The sequence below is a fragment of the Sarcophilus harrisii genome, chromosome 5, assembly GCF_902635505.1.
Source record: "Sarcophilus harrisii chromosome 5, mSarHar1.11, whole genome shotgun sequence".
Classification (NCBI taxonomy): domain Eukaryota; kingdom Metazoa; phylum Chordata; class Mammalia; order Dasyuromorphia; family Dasyuridae; genus Sarcophilus; species Sarcophilus harrisii.
The window spans coordinates 167,228,747-167,245,638 of record NC_045430.1 but is presented as its reverse complement, the minus strand read 5'-3'; the positions used below and the strand labels follow the sequence as shown (position 1 = coordinate 167,245,638).

General features: G+C 33.3%; 1 protein-coding gene across 2 annotated transcripts in view; it reads right to left on the bottom strand.

The window, feature by feature from the left end:
- Positions 1–16,892, bottom strand: part of KCND2 (potassium voltage-gated channel subfamily D member 2) — a 588,817-nt gene that overhangs the window by 463,540 nt on the left and 108,385 nt on the right. The gene's annotated exons all lie outside the window — the stretch shown is intronic.

Sequence of the window (16,892 nt, the reverse complement as noted above, 5' to 3'; positions counted from 1 at the left end):
CATTTACTACCAGAGAAAAGTAATATTACAACTAAGATTTTATCACCCTTTTCAGTCACTAGAAGACTTTCAATGTATGAGATTCATTAAAAATATGCATGCTGATCAAAGCACTAGTCAATTCTTCAGTGAACAGTTTTGTATAGCTGTAGCTGTTCTACTTTTCTTAAATGCAGTTGATTTTTCTGAGGAAGACATTCTATTTAACCATACATTTTAAAATGACTAAAATTTCAAATGGCATATCTCCATTGAATGATAAAATATTAAAAAAATTCCATTTGGGGTTCAAGTTTCTTATATTGAATGCATTATGGAGTAGGGGAAAACATTAACCTTCTAAAAAGAGTTAACTTGAGTTTTATCAAATTATTTTTACAAATGCTTTGATAATCACATTTCAGCATAACTGGTTTCCTTTATCTTCATATATTTATGCATCCTAAGAAGGGGTCTATAGGTTTCAACAGATTTTCAAGGGCATTTATATATTTAAAATTGATTAGGAAGCCCTAATCTTTATCTGTGGCTCAAGGTTTTGGTTCTGTCTTAAACAATAAGGAATTGTATGAACTTGACCAAGACCAAATGACTTTATGTCTCCAAGCTATAATCTCATCTGTAAATGAGATGAGATTTAAAGATCTCTATAATTTTATATCCTATAAAATTTTTTTAATCTGCACTATTTTTTATTATGTGAAATAGATAAGCATGTTTGTTTTTGTATTAATCTGTAACATAGACAACATTCCAAGAAACTCATTGGCCACTGAGGAAACATGGTGAAGAATTCCTTGTTTTCTTCTAAGTGTCTCATCACAGAATTATAAGGACAAAACTTCCAATCCTGATAATACTATGAAAAATATAAGCCTTAATAAGCCTTTGTATTTAGGAACCATCAAAAACTCATTTTTGAATAGAGCGTGGGGAGAGAGCTGACTATTTTGGAAGGAAGACTTGCATTCAAGCCATGACTATACTATGCGACTAAAAATAAGTCAAGCACCTTTAAATGACCCCAGGGAAATCTCAAAAAAGAGTTACATAATCTATATTCTATAGAGAGTATGCTGGGAGTACCCCTTCAGAGATAAAATCACATCACAACTGAAAAAAAGAAAATTGAGAAATAGGGATATGTTTCATATACTGTAAGAGGGAATATGGTGTAGAGATCTGGATCTGAATTGTAAGCCAAAATAGTAAAAGATATAGATAACTATATATGTATATGTACAAATTCAGTGTGTCCTAAACAGAATTCATTATCTTTCCCACTAAACTTTTCCCCTCACTTCCCCTGACCCAGTCCTCCATCCTCCTACCTGTTTAATTACCATGGAGGGTAAGATCATCGTCCCATTCCCTCAAACTTGCAAACCAGAAATTATTCTGGTTTCTCACTATCTTTAATTCCATGTCACTCCTCCACAATCCTCTCTGATCTATCATCAAGGCTTGTTGATTTCACCTTTGAAATTCTCTGACACTGGCACACTCTGATACAGGTAGAACCTCAATATCTCACTCCTGGATTACCACAGTAACCTCCTGGTGATTCTGCCTTCTTTAATTTTCTCCTCACTGTAATCCATCCTCTATTCTGCCACTAAAGTGATTTTTTTAAAAGTATAGGCCCATTCTTGTCACACACGCTTTACTCAAAAATATTCCAGTGGCTTCCTCTTGCCTACAGAAGCAAATTCAAATGGCTCTGTTTAGGATTAACAATACTTTATATGGAAAATGAATGGATGCCCATCAACTGGAGAATGGTTGGGTAAATTGTGGTATATGAATGTTATGGAATATTATTCTGTAAGAAATGACCAGCAGGATGAATACAGAAAGGCTTGGAGAGACTTACATGAACTGATGCTGAGTGAAATGAGCAGAACCAGGAGATCATTATATATATATCATATATATAGACCAATGATACTGTATGAGGATGTATTCTGATGGAAGTGGATTTCTTCGACAAAGAGAAGATCTAACTCAGTTTCAATTGATCAATGATGGACAGAAGCAGCTACACCCAAAGAAAGAACACTGGGAAATGAATGTAAACTGTTCGCATTTTGGTTTTTCTTCCTGGGTTATTTTTACTTTCTGATTCCAATTCTCCCTGTGCAACAAGAGAACTGTTCAGTTCTGCACACATATATTGTATCTAGGATATACTGTAACCTATTTAACATGTAGAGGACTGCTTGCCATCTGGGGGAGGGGGTGGAGGGAGGGAGGGGAAAAATCAGAACAGAAGTGAGTGCAAGGGATAATGTAAAAAATTACCCTGGCATGGGTTCTGTCAATAAAAAAGTTATTAAAAAATAATAAAACAATACTTTATAACTTAGTCTCCTTCTACTTTTCTAGTCTTTTTATACCTTATTACCATGCCATCTTTAATCCAGTGCCACCAGATTCTTCCATAAACAAGACATTCCATCTCTAGGCTCTGAGCATTCTCTGAGCTCTGAGCATTTCCTTGAAATGCCAGAAATGCACTCCCTCCTTCATATGACTGCTGCCCTCTCTAATTTCCTTTAAGTTGCAAGTAAAATCTTTCTTTTGACTGGATACTGTCTCCAACCCTTCTTAATTCTAGTGGCTTCATTCTTAATTATTTTTTTATTTATTTTGCACATAGTTTGCTTTGTGTATATTTGTTTGCATGCTGATTTCTCTTTAGATTGTAGGCTCATTAAGGGAGGAGACTATATTTTGATTCTTTTCTTTTTATTCTGACAGCTTAGCATGGTGCCTTACATATAGCAGTTTCTTACTATATGTTTAATGATAGATAGATTTTAATTTCTGCCAAACTAAGTTATTGCAATAAGCAACCAATAGATAGTACTATTTGATTTTTCAGCTCATTATAAAGTTATATGAAAAAAATCTTCATTCCTACTATGTACATACATACATGCACATATTATAAGGTAATGTGCTAGATCAAATTTTCAAGAAAATAGTAAAAGTCAGTTTTATTGAGTAAGCAATTAGAAGAAGACATTGAATTTCTGTAACATAACATAATAGTAATTATTTGATATTTATTCTTATAAAAAGGCAAATGAAATTCAATGTGAGTTTTTCAAAAGACATCCACGTAGATTTTCAATTCTGTAAGTAATTATATTCTTTGCACACTGTGTGACACGTTGCTTTATATTTATTTTTTTATTAGCTCTATCTCATTTAAAATTCAATAAAACTCCAGGAAGGGAAATCAAAAGACATGTAAGAAGAAAGAATCTATAGAGCCTTCTATTTCTATGTTTTGCCTGATGTTTTAGGTAGTAATCAATTGTGTGTCTAAAGATGTGTAAGTGTCAATAATGGAGTGCTTTGTCCACAGGTAAGACAAATATTCAGAAGTGAGAGCTATCTGATTTTAGGAGAAGAGGTATCATAGAACTAACATTTTCTGAAAGTATCCACAGTATTCAAAGACACTCAGTTTTAGATTTTCAAGTTTTGCTATAACTACTACATTCTAAATGTATATTTACTTAAATACATTCATATAAATGCAAAAACATATACTAAAGACCTACATTCTATTTTGATTAAATTAATACATTTCTTTTCATAAGACATGCAGCCCTTAATGTGGGGGCAGTAAGGAGATTATTTAATAACACTGAGAAATAATTTCAGGATAGTTATAACACCCACGCAAATAGACTTAATTCATTTATCAGCTTGAGCCTCTTCAGGAAAATGCCATGTTAACTGGCTTTTCAAATGCCAGATGATGGTTCATTAGCTTTAACTGTAATATTGTGATGACAATTCATGTAACAGAATTGAAAACCATATCTTTTTATCTACATAAAAGTAATGCAATTTCTGATGAATTTAGGATTTCTGATGGTGCAGTCATCAAGTCTTGATAGCCTAGTGAATTTTTGTAGTCCAGTGAAAAGCCCTAATTCCATTGCTGTGGTACACTTCAACTTACAAGAAATAGATTGAACAATGATTCTTTGATCTGAAAAGATCTGACTTGATATGCAATGTACATTATGTAGACTAGTATTTATACTTACAAAATTGAAAACCATCTGAATTTCCAAGTACAGTATGGCCTAAATATATATGAACAGATATCCTCAGCCAACTTAAGATTTATATTTTTTTCCTTTGATGATATATTTTATTTAAATTATTTTAGGAATTATGAATAGATATACAAATTTAAATACAATTGAAAACTAAAATTTATCTAACAGACATATGTAAAATATTCAGAGTAGTATAGCATTTCATTAAAAGTTCTAGGACTTCTTCAATACAAATCCATTCTAAAATATTTTTCACACTTATATCCTTATCCTTACCTTGGCTATTTTAGAAATAGTTTATGTTTAAAAAGAAAGTTCATTGTTCAGTCTAGGTACAATAAGACAGATCCTTGAAAATATTTCTGGTACTATAATGGAAATGAGAACCAGATGACCAAAATTATGACATATATTTAACAGTAAAACTTAAATTCCTTAAGGGCAGGAATTGTTTTAAATTTTTAATTTTTTAATTCTTAAAGCTGAACTCAATGTCATGCATATAGTAAGCGCTTAATAAATGTTCCTGGAACTGGAACATAGATCTAGAATCAGAAGAAAAATCAGAGGGTATTTATTCCAACTGTCACTTTTGAACCCATGAAAACTGGGATTAAAGAAAGTCAAGTGTCCCACAGATAGTTGTGATGACCATGTATTTTAAAATCAGCCAGAGTCAGGAATTCAGGTTAAGGGAAAATCTTCAATCTTTATTCTCAGTAGAGGTGAAGAAGGATCAGAAGTAGAAGGGAATCGGAGGTACAAAGAGAAACCAGCTGGACCAGCAGCCATGAGACCAGAAGCCCCCAGAGCAGAACCCAGCCAGAAGTCTCTCTCTGCTTCTCTTCCTGCCCCTCTGCCTCCACCCACCAAAATCATCATTTCCTATACAACACATCAGGACTTGCACAGAGAGTGGGCGGGGGGCATTCTTTCTCCAAGCATATATATTAATAGAGTATGGTCCAATTACTATTTAGCCTCACGTGCTTGACCTCACTGCATCAACTCAAGCCTCAGCCCATTACAGATAGTAACCTTCAAAAGGAAGATCTGAACCCAGATCATGAGCCCCAAGTTCCTATTTTCATATTAGATATGGTCAAAACTGAAGAGCAACCAAGTCTCTTACATGGATACTAGGAGGTGTTCTGCTTAGTGAATGGCAAAATATAGCCTTTTCTTCAATTCCTTTATAAAGCTAATTTTATAGATGACTTTTATAAATAATACCTAGGTGAAATGATCAATTGTTACTATTTCTGTATACATTATGTGTCTGGCAAATACAAATTTACTACCTAGAATTAACTTCAATGTAATTTTATAAAGAATATTCCAAGTCACCACAAACATGATAAACCTCAAAATAATGTGAGCAAACCTATAATTTAATTCAATATTAAAACTGTTTTAACCCTTCATATATCACATCATACACACTGTTCCCACTTATTAAGAAAATCCCTACCACCACCCCCTAACAGATCACATTTCCTAAAAACAAACAAAATTACCTGAGCCCAATAGCCCCCAATAGCATAAAGTTTTATATATAGAAGTATTATTAAGATGATAAGATCTAGGCTTTTCCCATCCCTGAATGTCCAAACTGTTCTTTTCTATTAAATAGAATATTCAATAGAATATTATTCTATTTTGCATCATTATAAGTGAGGTCTTTTAAAAGGAAATTTCAATGCTAGCAAATCATCTAAAATGACCCCTCATTCCTCTCATCTCAACAACAGGCCCTTGGACTGCACATCTCCACTACAATTCTTGATTCTTATTTGACATACCATGCACACAAGGAATATGGTCCCCAATGGAAATGGTGATCTGGGACAAGAGAAATCATCAATGCCCACTACTTGCAATTCTCAGAGGTCATTGTTTTAGGTCTAGAAAAGACTCTTGTGGCCATGTAGTTCAATTTCATCTTTTTATAGATGAAGAAACTTTGGCCCACAAAGAGTCAGTGAGTTTCCTAATACTACTTTCATAAAAAGCTGCAAAGCTAGGATTCTAAATCAGTTCCTATAATCACAAATTTGTCACCTTTTTTTTTTCCAATTGTGTCACACTCACTCTCTTCATGTTTATGTAATCCAAGTGATCTAAATTTTGTGCAAATACATAGAGAAAAGATGAACTGAATTTCAACCGCTAAAAAACAAAATATTGCCATATTATCTCATGTGTGTATTTATTTTGTTTTTTTTTTTTTTTTTTTTAGGAAGAACAAAGGCAATGTATTTTGGACAACCACTTCTTGCACACACAGAGAGAAGATTGCCAAAAAAGGACAATCTCCAATCAAACAGGTTAAATAATATTTGAAGCCCACATAATGGTTAAGAGTTGGAAGGACAAACTATGAATATACTTAAGTGCCCAAAGGAATAGTGATAACAAACGTGACCATTCTAATAGGATTCTTCTGCATGTCATTGAAAAAATACCATATGCTGTTATGCTCTAGTGAATTTCAATGATCTTTAGGGATAAAATCCATGAATAATTGAAGCCAAGGGCTTCAATATGAAATAAAACTTTATAGTGAAGAATTGAATCCCTAGGGGATTAGCACCTGCCCCAAAATACTAAACCTTGTGAAGACGGAGAATTAAAAGATCTATGGTGACCCTTCTATTTCTGGAAGTTAGCATAGATATTTGGTCTGAAATGACTAAGATTAGGAGTCCTGTGTTTCTTTTTCCCTTTAAGGGAATTAGAAAAGGAAAATAAAAATCTTTCAGTGAAATGGAAGACAAATCTGTCATTAGATTCCTATTTAATTATGAACATTTCTGTACAGAAATACACAAGAAAAAAACAATCAAAAGACCAAAAATGGAATTTTAGAGTTGATTATACTTCAACAATTTAATTCAATAGACAATTATTAAAATCAACTATATGCTAAATTCTAGGAATAAAAAATTGCTATGAAACCAATCCTATGTTTAAGGAGTTATAATTCAAGTGGAGACCAGTGCAAAAATAAATATTATTATAAGGGAGAATGTGATAAGTATAAGGGAGAGAGAGCTACTCAGAATGAAGTGGGAAGGTTTTGATAAAGAAGAAATTATTTTCAAATGGTATATATAGAGTAGAGTGGATGATGGTGTAAACTTTGGGAAAATCTTAAAGAAAAAGTATAAGCTATTCTGTACCTTAAGAGACCCATGGAAATAGGAGGATAAGTATTCATCCCAGATTTTAAAGACATGGCAAAGGAAAACAGTCTGCTTGGAGGCAAGTATATATTTATGAATGCAACTATGGGAATTTCATTGAGTTGAAATGGTTGGGGAAAAAGGAATAGTAGTTGCCTTGGGGATCTCAGGGCTATATCCCATTCTTTAGGAGTATGTTAATTATTAACACTCTGTTTTTCCAAAAGTAAATTTATTTACTTCCAGAAGTACATTCCAATTACTTCTTTAGAGGCTTTACATAAGAGCTCTTGATAATAGCTGGAGAATTTGGAGGATTAAAAAATTAAAAGAAAACCATGGTCAAAAGTGGAGGTTTCCTTTTCCTGGGTTGCCATTATTAACAGAGGTTTTACCTTTTTTCTGAGGAAGTTGAAAATTGTCATTATAATGATATTAATTCTGTACTAATATTTGACTGACTCTTACACTTACAGACCCTGAGAAGATTTCAATAACACATTCTCAGTGGCAACTGAACAACTGAGCTGATTCCTAATATTTCAGCCTCACTGAAACAAATAGCACCAATTACCTAGGCATTAAGACCAACATGTTTTGTGGTCCTCCAGCATTACAGTTGTTATTTCATCATTTTCCACCTTTTTGCTAGATTTACCTTAGGGTCATGAAAAGGATATATTTACATTCTTATGTTTGCAAGGGGAATAAGTTGGAATAAGACTTTATACATAGTGTCTATTATATGTCAGGCAATGTGCTGAGCACTTTTAAAAAATTGTTTCACAAGAGGTTTGGCAATTGTTAATGCTGTAAAGTTACCCATGCATATAACCTATAAATAAAAATCTATTAAATAAAAAAAAATTAAAATAATTAATACCTCATAACCAAAAAAAAATTTAAAAAAATTGTTTCATTTGATCCTCATGGCAACCTTGCAAAGTAGGTTCTATTATTAATAGCTCCATTTTATACTTAAAGAAACTGAGGCAAAAATAATTTCAGTGACTTGTCCAGGGTGACAAATAAATGTCTGAAGCCAAATTTAAACTTAGTAATTTTGACTTCAGACCAAGAGTTCTATCCACTGCAAAACCAGCTGCTTCTATATAATGTGAGAAAAGATGATGTTGGGTTGATTGGGACTAATGGGACTGTATACTGATGGAGTCTTTATACCATGATGATGGCTAGTTAAGGAAGCAGTATACTTTAGTGGATAGAATACTGGATTTGTAATGTATAAGATTTGTGTTTCAATCCCAATCTGTGCAGGTCTCGTTACTCTCTCTGAGTATTAGTTTTCCCACTGGTAAAATGGACATAGTAATAATACAGAATTACTGTGAAGTTCAAATGATATAAACCACATGAAGTACTTTGCAAACCTTATTTATTATTGTTGTTCAGTCATTTCAATTGTGTTTAATATTATATGACCCCATTTGAGATTTTCTTGGCAAAAATAATGGATTGACTTGCCATTTCCTTCCCTAGCTCATTGTATAGATAAAGAAACAAGGTAGAATTAAGTAACTTGCCCAGGGTCACATAGCTAATTAGTGTCTGAAGTCATAATTGAACTAGGGAAGCTGGGTATTCCTGATTTGGGGCCTGGTATTCTATCAATGTTCCACCTAGCTGCCCTTGTAAACCTTATACGACTACTATTAATGAGACCTACTATTAATCAAATGTAAGGGCAAAAAAAAGATTTTTTAATGAGTGGACTTAATATGACAGGTTTAAAGTAGATGGTAGCTAGGAAAAAAGTCTAAACTTGAGCCCTAAGACTCATATTAGATACCAAGAAAAGGAGATGACCTGAACATACATATTGCCTATTATATTGTAGAGGCTTATCCAGGATTATTTTAACTTTTGAATTACATATTGTAGGCCTTCCAGAGTATAAGAACATATGACTGCATGGAAGAATGGGGTTAATATGGAAAATAGAGTTAAAAGGAAAATAATAATTATCATATCCTTGAAAGACACCTTCATAGCAACCTCCCCACAGCAGGGGTTGTCCCTTATCCTACTATCTCTTCTCAGTACTTTTAATCACAATATTTACCTAAATATCCATAGGTATTCTTTTAACAAGAAACCATGCCAGTGTGGATGATGACTATATCATCAATTTCATGCCCTTTAGTAAGCATTGAGGGAACAGTACGAATAAAGCAAGGTCTCAATTTGGGGTCTATAGATTCATAAAGAATTTATGAATAAATGTACTTGTGATGGAGAGAGCCATCTGTACCCAAAGAGAGGACTGCAGGAACTGAGTGTAGATCACAACATAGTATTTTCACCTTTTTGTTGTTGTTTTCTTGCTTTTTTTCTCATTTTTTTTCCTTTTTGATCTGATTTTTCTTGTGCATCATGATAAATGTGGGAAAATGTATAGAAGAACTTCACATGTTTAACATATATTGGAAAACTTGTTGTCTGGGGGGAGGTAGGAGGAAGGAAAGGATAAAAATTTGGAACACAAGGTTATGCAAAGGTAAATGCTGAAAAGTTATTAAAGAAAACAATCTATGGATAGAGTTCAGAGAATCTATCAACTTGATTGGAAGGAAAATTATGTCTTCTCCCACCCCACCCCACATTGATCTTTAAATTAAATTTACTATTTCTTTCAATTACAATGTAGGCAACAGACCTTACTCTGAGAAAGGATCCGTGAGTTTACCAAACTGTGACTTTTTCTGGGGCTCTTTAATCTTTTGGGGGACGAACCAAAGATAGTAAATTTTAAAAAGCCCTAGAAAAAGGCACAGTCACAGGCAACGGAAGTATAAGAATAAAGAATAATAAAAAATAACAAGCGAGATCTGGCATGTAAAGGGACAGTATGAACAAAGATCAGACCCATATTTTGGAAGATCTGAAAAACCAGAGGCAGGAGCTTATAATTTATTAGATGATGGGTAGTCAATGCAATTTTTAAGTAAAGATTCCAAATGGGATCATAGCAGTGAGTTAAGATTATTTGAACTGGATGATTTAGACAGTGTAATAGACTAACATCAGAAAGACAACTTGGGAGGCTGTTACAATAGTCAACAAATAATAATTAATAGCTAGCATTTATGTAGTATTTTGATTTTATAATTACTATTACATTTTATTCCCAAAACAAACCTAGAAAGTAGGTGCAATTATTATCCCCATTTTGAAGATGAGGCAAACAAGGTTAAATAACTTGCCCAAAGTTACATAGCTAGTAAGTGTCTGAGACTAGATTTGAACTCAGATTTTCCTGACTCTGGGTGCAACACTAACCACTGTACTATCAGATTACTACAAATGGAATTTAGAGCTGGAAAAGATCTGAGAGATCATGTAGGATTATTAATTAATTTTGTGGTAAAGAAAACTAAGATACAGAGTGTTTATACAACTTACTCAAGATCAAATAGCCAGCAATTAGCAAAATCAAGATTTGAGCCCCAAACATTCTAATTTCAATGTTTTAATCTACTATGAAATGTTCTACTACTCCCTAAAAGGAGATAAGATCCTGAAGAAAATTTATACAGATCACAGAAAGGAGTGGAGAATAAAGACTTTTTAAAAGATAAAACATTAAAGTCAGCCACTGACTATTTTGAGGTAAATAAAAGAACTCTAAGAGTCAAAAATTATTCAAAGTAGAAGTTCGGTTATTAGGCAAGTTGCTTCATTATCACATATTTTAATGAAGTTGACTTTATTTTGATATTTGATGGCATATCATCTCAAATTTTCTGTTCTTTTTTGAAACTTGGAACAGAGAAGAAAGCTTGCATTTAAAATATCAGCTTTGAAAAGTGAGCTCTTGAAGAATAAAATGCAATAAATATATTTTACAAATACTGAACTTTTATTTAATATCTCACTTTTTTGCCTTATGTTAAAACTCTATGGATTCAACAATAATAGCCAGTCTTTTTCAAAAAGATGCGCTTTGGGACAAAACCTTTGAAAATGATGAATTTTTTTAAAGAAGCTTTTTAGGGGACACCTGCATAGCAGGCATCCAAAAAGGTCAGGATTTTGTGTCATTCTTTTATTCTATGTTGGCCCAAATTAAGATACACTAACTTCCTAAGTTAGACTTGAAAAAAAATCCAAGGCAAACTATAAATTGGTATGATATTTCATTTTGTGCAGCATTGTATAAAAAGTTGACTTCAAATCCAGTAAGGTTAAAGGCCTGCCTCTCACACATATTTGAGATCCTGGACAAATTAATTAACCTCTCAGTGCTCTAGGTAGTGCTACAAGTTGATTTACATAAGTTACAGAGAAGATGCTGACCTGTTATAGTAGTGAAGAGAGATTTCTCATGAGGGAGCTCCCTATGCCAGTAGAAATCAGAACTCCAGATCCTATTACTTTGCAGAATTTATATACCTTTTATTTTTTTATATATATAAAAATAGCAACAAGCATTTATATAGCACTTTAAAATTTATTGTTTCTACTTATTTATTTACAAATATCTAATTTGATCTTCACAACTGTGGGAGGTAGGTGTTATTTTCATTTTACAGTTCAGGAAACTGAGGCACAGAGAAGTTATTTGATGCCTTCTCCCCCAGAATATCACAATTAGTGTCCAAATGTAGATAACTTGAACTTAGGTCTTTGCAGCATATGTGTGTGATTGCATGTATGTGTGTATACATATACATATAGATTTATAGACATATAAACATTCCATATAGATAGAAATATATACTATAAGCATACATGTGTGTGTATATTTTTAATCGATTCTTTTAGAGATACATATGTGAGTGTATTCATTCCTTCAAGGAGCTCTGCTAATAAGGGTTGACCTAAAATTGAAATAATAAATTTATTTGATTTATAGAAATATTTCCACTAACAAGCTCAAGGTTAGAGTTTGCTTACTAAATTATTCTTTCTTTCACCTATTTTAACTTTGTGTTTATTAGACAATGAATCAATATCTTAATTCAAGGATTCCTATATCAAAGGTTAGACATAGTAGCATAGGATCATGTGACTTAGAAGCTGAAGGCAACTTAGAGGTCATTTGGTTCAATTTCCTCAGTTTAAAAAGCACCAAAACTGAGACCCTAAGAGGCTGTGAATTCCCTATGGCTAAATAGTTAGGACATGTCTGAGGCAACTGGGTCTTCTTAACTCTAAGAGGAACACTTTCTCTATACTATGCTACCATATCTCCATAGTGTCAGTTCCAATTCCTATTTTTGGTAGCTATATTCATGGGTGGCCAGCAATGGTACACCACAAGAATTCCTTCATCTTTGACTGGGATCTGGAAATTAGTCCATTTCTAGAGTCCTGCCTTTTTTCTAGAATGACCCATTTGGTTGCTACTTGTACCCTAGTTCTGACAGCTGTGGCTAAATATGCCTGACTATATAACTCTTTCCTAAAGTATGTTACTGTCAGCCCCCATCTACTCTGTTCTCATGTAGTGAATTTTTTCCCATGTAGTGAATTTTTATTTCAGAAAAGTGAAAAAAGGATGGTCTATTATAAAATGTTGCAGATCCCCATCTACCATACTTTTTTTATTTGTGATTTTGAAGATATATCAGACTAAATTCATGGACAGTTCTTATTTACTTTTACTTAAGATAATACTTTTTTACTTCAAAACCAAATCTCAGGCCTTTCAAAATTCAATTGTATTGACATATTGTGAAAAATTCCTTTTAATAAATAAATATTTTAGCCAAGAATTGATTGTTCATTAGAGAAAGTTAATTTCTATGTCACTAGATAATTCTTAAAAGGATAAAGTACTAAAAAGTAAAGAAAGGAAAAGAAGGCAGGATAAATCATTTTATATACATGCTGTTTCTACATTTGCACTGTAGAAGGTCAGTTCTCTCATATTAAAATGCATTTGGAACCATGTGCTCAATAGCTCTGGGCCCTTAACACTGTTTAGATCTGTACTTTAATATTTAATTTCATGTATTTCCTGAAGGGAACTGATTAATAATTGCATCCACTGAAGCATATACTTTAAAAGATTGACCCCCACAAGCTGTTGTTTTTTGAAGATTAGAAAAAGTCTTTCTGTTTCTAATAAAGAAAGTCACTTACATGACATCTTTTTCACTTCAGAAATCTGAAAATGAACTAAAGCAAAATTTGAAAGATAACTAATTAGATACTTGCTATGAATTACTTGCTACAGAATTATGAACAAAGCCAATTTTTGCGTGTTTTAGAGTGGATATCAAAATAATCTAAGTTGTAAATATTAAACTTCTCTAAACATGTTTTGTCCTTTTTATCTTGACTCAGGGAATATAAGTATTAACTAGTTCTGGATGATCAAGTTAGGGAATATATTTTCAATTAAACATTTTCAAAAGAAGGAAACTAGGATTCTTAAGAAAAGTGCATCTAAGGATTATTTGAAAGACAATATGAAGATATGCAAATTAGTAGAAGGGATGCAATCTTGAAAGAAGATGACTTGGATAGATGGCAGGGAAGGGGAAAAGGCATATTGCCTTCAATTTTTTTATTGTGGGAGAAGGATTCAATCCATTTTACTTAGAGATTGAAATAAGACCCTGTAGGAATATGCTACTAGGAGCCAAATTTCCAATCAAAATAAAACAAAAACAACATCCACAAAATTAAAAGCAAACTTCCCAATAAATAAAAATGTCAAAAAAATTGAATATCCTGCTTCAAAATTAGAGCATTTCTAGACACTGAATGTCTTTCAGAAGAAGGTAAAGGACCATGTGTTAGAGATGTTATAGAAGTTATTAATGCTTTCATGTAGTGGGATAAGGAATTGAATGGAATTATCTCTAAATGAAATATCTAAATTAATAAGATTAAAAACAACAACAACAGTTCTATCATACCCATAAGAGGGAAGAATTAAGGAAGTCTCCAATGTTGTGAATATGGAAGTACCTAGGAAAAATTTGTGGGAAGTAAAAATATTTAGAGAAAAAGGGAGCCAAGTCTTTTTTTTTTTAAAGCATTACAATATTTTGCACAGAGGAATTACTTCAAAAAAAAAGTGAAAACTTTTAACACATATTTTGTTTGCCAAGGTGAATACCATGGTATTTTTCATGATAGCATGGTTGCTACTGGAAGAAATATTCATGTCTGCTTGTCAAATCTTATATCTGTATGTGAGGAAATTGGTGGTGTCTACAAAAACTGATTTACTTTTGATTATTGGTGTGATCTTGGAATGAATTCTACATTCTATTTCCAATATTCAAGTGAGCTCAAATTATATTTTTCTCATGCTTTAAAACATGATAATCATCTAGAACTTTTTAAAATTATTTCATTTGGTTCTCTAAGTGCATTGATATTTGTTTATTTGACCTTGGAATGATGCATAGGGAACTAATTTATGAGTAAAGAAGACCTGCAACCAAGCCCTGGATAATCCTGGGCACTGTCACTCAACCTCTTAGTGTCCTAGGGAATTCCTATTGCAGAACAGCCACTTATTTTCGGTGGTAGGGGAAGTTTCCTCATTGGGAGCTCTGTAACCCAGTGAAATCACAAGTCTGGGGAAAGAAAGAAAATGATAAAGAGAGAAAGAGGAGGAGAATAAGGAGGAGGAAAAGGAGGAGGAGGAGGAGGGAAGGACAGAGGGAAGGATGAAGGGAGGAATGAAGGTAGGGAAGGAAGGAGGGAAGGAGGGAGCAATGGAGGGAAGAATGAAGGGAGGAAGGGAGGAAGTAAGGAAGGAAAGAAGGAAGGAAAAAAGGAGCAAAGAAGGAAGGAGAAAAGGAGAGAAAGAGAAAGAGAAAAAGAAAAGAAGAAAAAAAAGATATGACCTATGTTTTTAAAACCAAGCAAAATGATCCTCAAGAGCAGCAAACACATGACATTTAATTAATTATATATAGGGGGAAAAAAAAGAAACTGAAATGAAAGAAAGTAGGTAAAAGAAATCTAGTCTATTTTCAGCTTGTGAATTACATTTTCAAGACCAACAGGAAAAATCTAGCTTCATGTCTCAAACAGAAATCTGAGGAATAATATAATGAAATGATTAAAGATTAAGGAAACCTCCACATTCCCACACTGAAAATATCTTCTATCAGAGCCTGTCAGAGGCCAAAGACCAAAGCTGATACATTTTGGATCAAATGAGCCTTGACACAATACTATAATTTGAGAACAGCCACAGAGTAATGATGAGCAATGCACTCAGACAATCATTTAGACACAAATTTCCTGTATATAGCTTGCTCAACTGAATTAATATCAAATAAAGCAAATACCTAGATGGATATTCAAAAGCTTAAAAAATGCACCAGGAAGAACCCTAAGGAACTTCTTCAGTTGAACTTTCAACATCACTGTTTACTTTGGTCAGACAAGTTTGCCATATAACTTGCATTAGATTAGAAAGTGAATAAATAACTGATCAAATGATGTTAATATTCAACATAATCCTTCTAGTATTTTGGGCAATGCCATCAGCATCACCCTCACAACCTTAAAACTGTTAGGCAAATAAATCACTGACATTCAAGCAGGCTAACTGATGTTCTTGACTTCCCTCATTTGTAGAAATTTGAGTTTAGTGGCAGTCACTAGTAAAAATTGGATTTTGGCAGCTTTTTCATTATTTGGAACCACTTCAACTGATTCTGAAAACAATTTTAAACTAAATTTAAATTTAGATTAATTTCAAACAAATTTAACCTTAGTTCTGTAAGAAAAGTTTGCCTTCTGTGCTATAATATAGATGTCTATATTTCTCCTTTACACAACCTTTATTTTCTTATTTCTATAAGTCAATCACTTGAAACAAATTAGCTTTTTATACTTTCATATCCATTATATGCCCAATCTCAACATGATTGTGCCCTCTATGGACTAAATGTTTCTTCATCCTCATAGTTTTTACCTGTATGAAAACTTTTTGCATGTTCTTGTTTACATCCGAAATTCTCTGCTACCAGAATGTAAACTGCATTTATAATTAGTTACCTCATCTCTACTTGGAATGCCTTCCCCACTACCTTTACCACTTGTTCCTTGACAATCTTTTCCCTTCACTTAATCTAGTCTCTAGTCTATGTAGAGGGCTGAAACTCTGAAAAGGTGTACTTGAATCAGACAGCAGAGCACTTAAGGCTAACTACTTTATTCCGTAGGAGATAATTGTTATAAAAGCATATATTTAGATGATATGGTAATGTGATGGCTCTCCTCACCATGGGTGCTTGCTGAATGTGTGGTAGTGAGGTAATTGTAGGCAAGAATTGGAGGGCTGAGAGAGAGAGGGGTCAGAATCACTCAGCTGCAGGACAAGGAAGAGAGAGGCTGGAGAATCTAGACTCCATAATCCAGGATACATCTTTGGCATGCCACAAGGCAACTTGCTTACCTCCTTCACTTCTTCCCCTAAAGATCAAGGACTTTGACTGATCTGGACTCTGACTGATCCTGAGGCCCTCCAGAGAGTGAGCCCAGACTTTACAAGTCTATATTTCGAACTTGGGTTCAAAACTGTGTGACTTTGGGGGAAAAAAGTCACTAGATGCCTCAATTTTCTCATATGTAAAATGAGACAGATAAACCAGATGATCTCTAAGGGTATTCCCAGCTCTAAAAG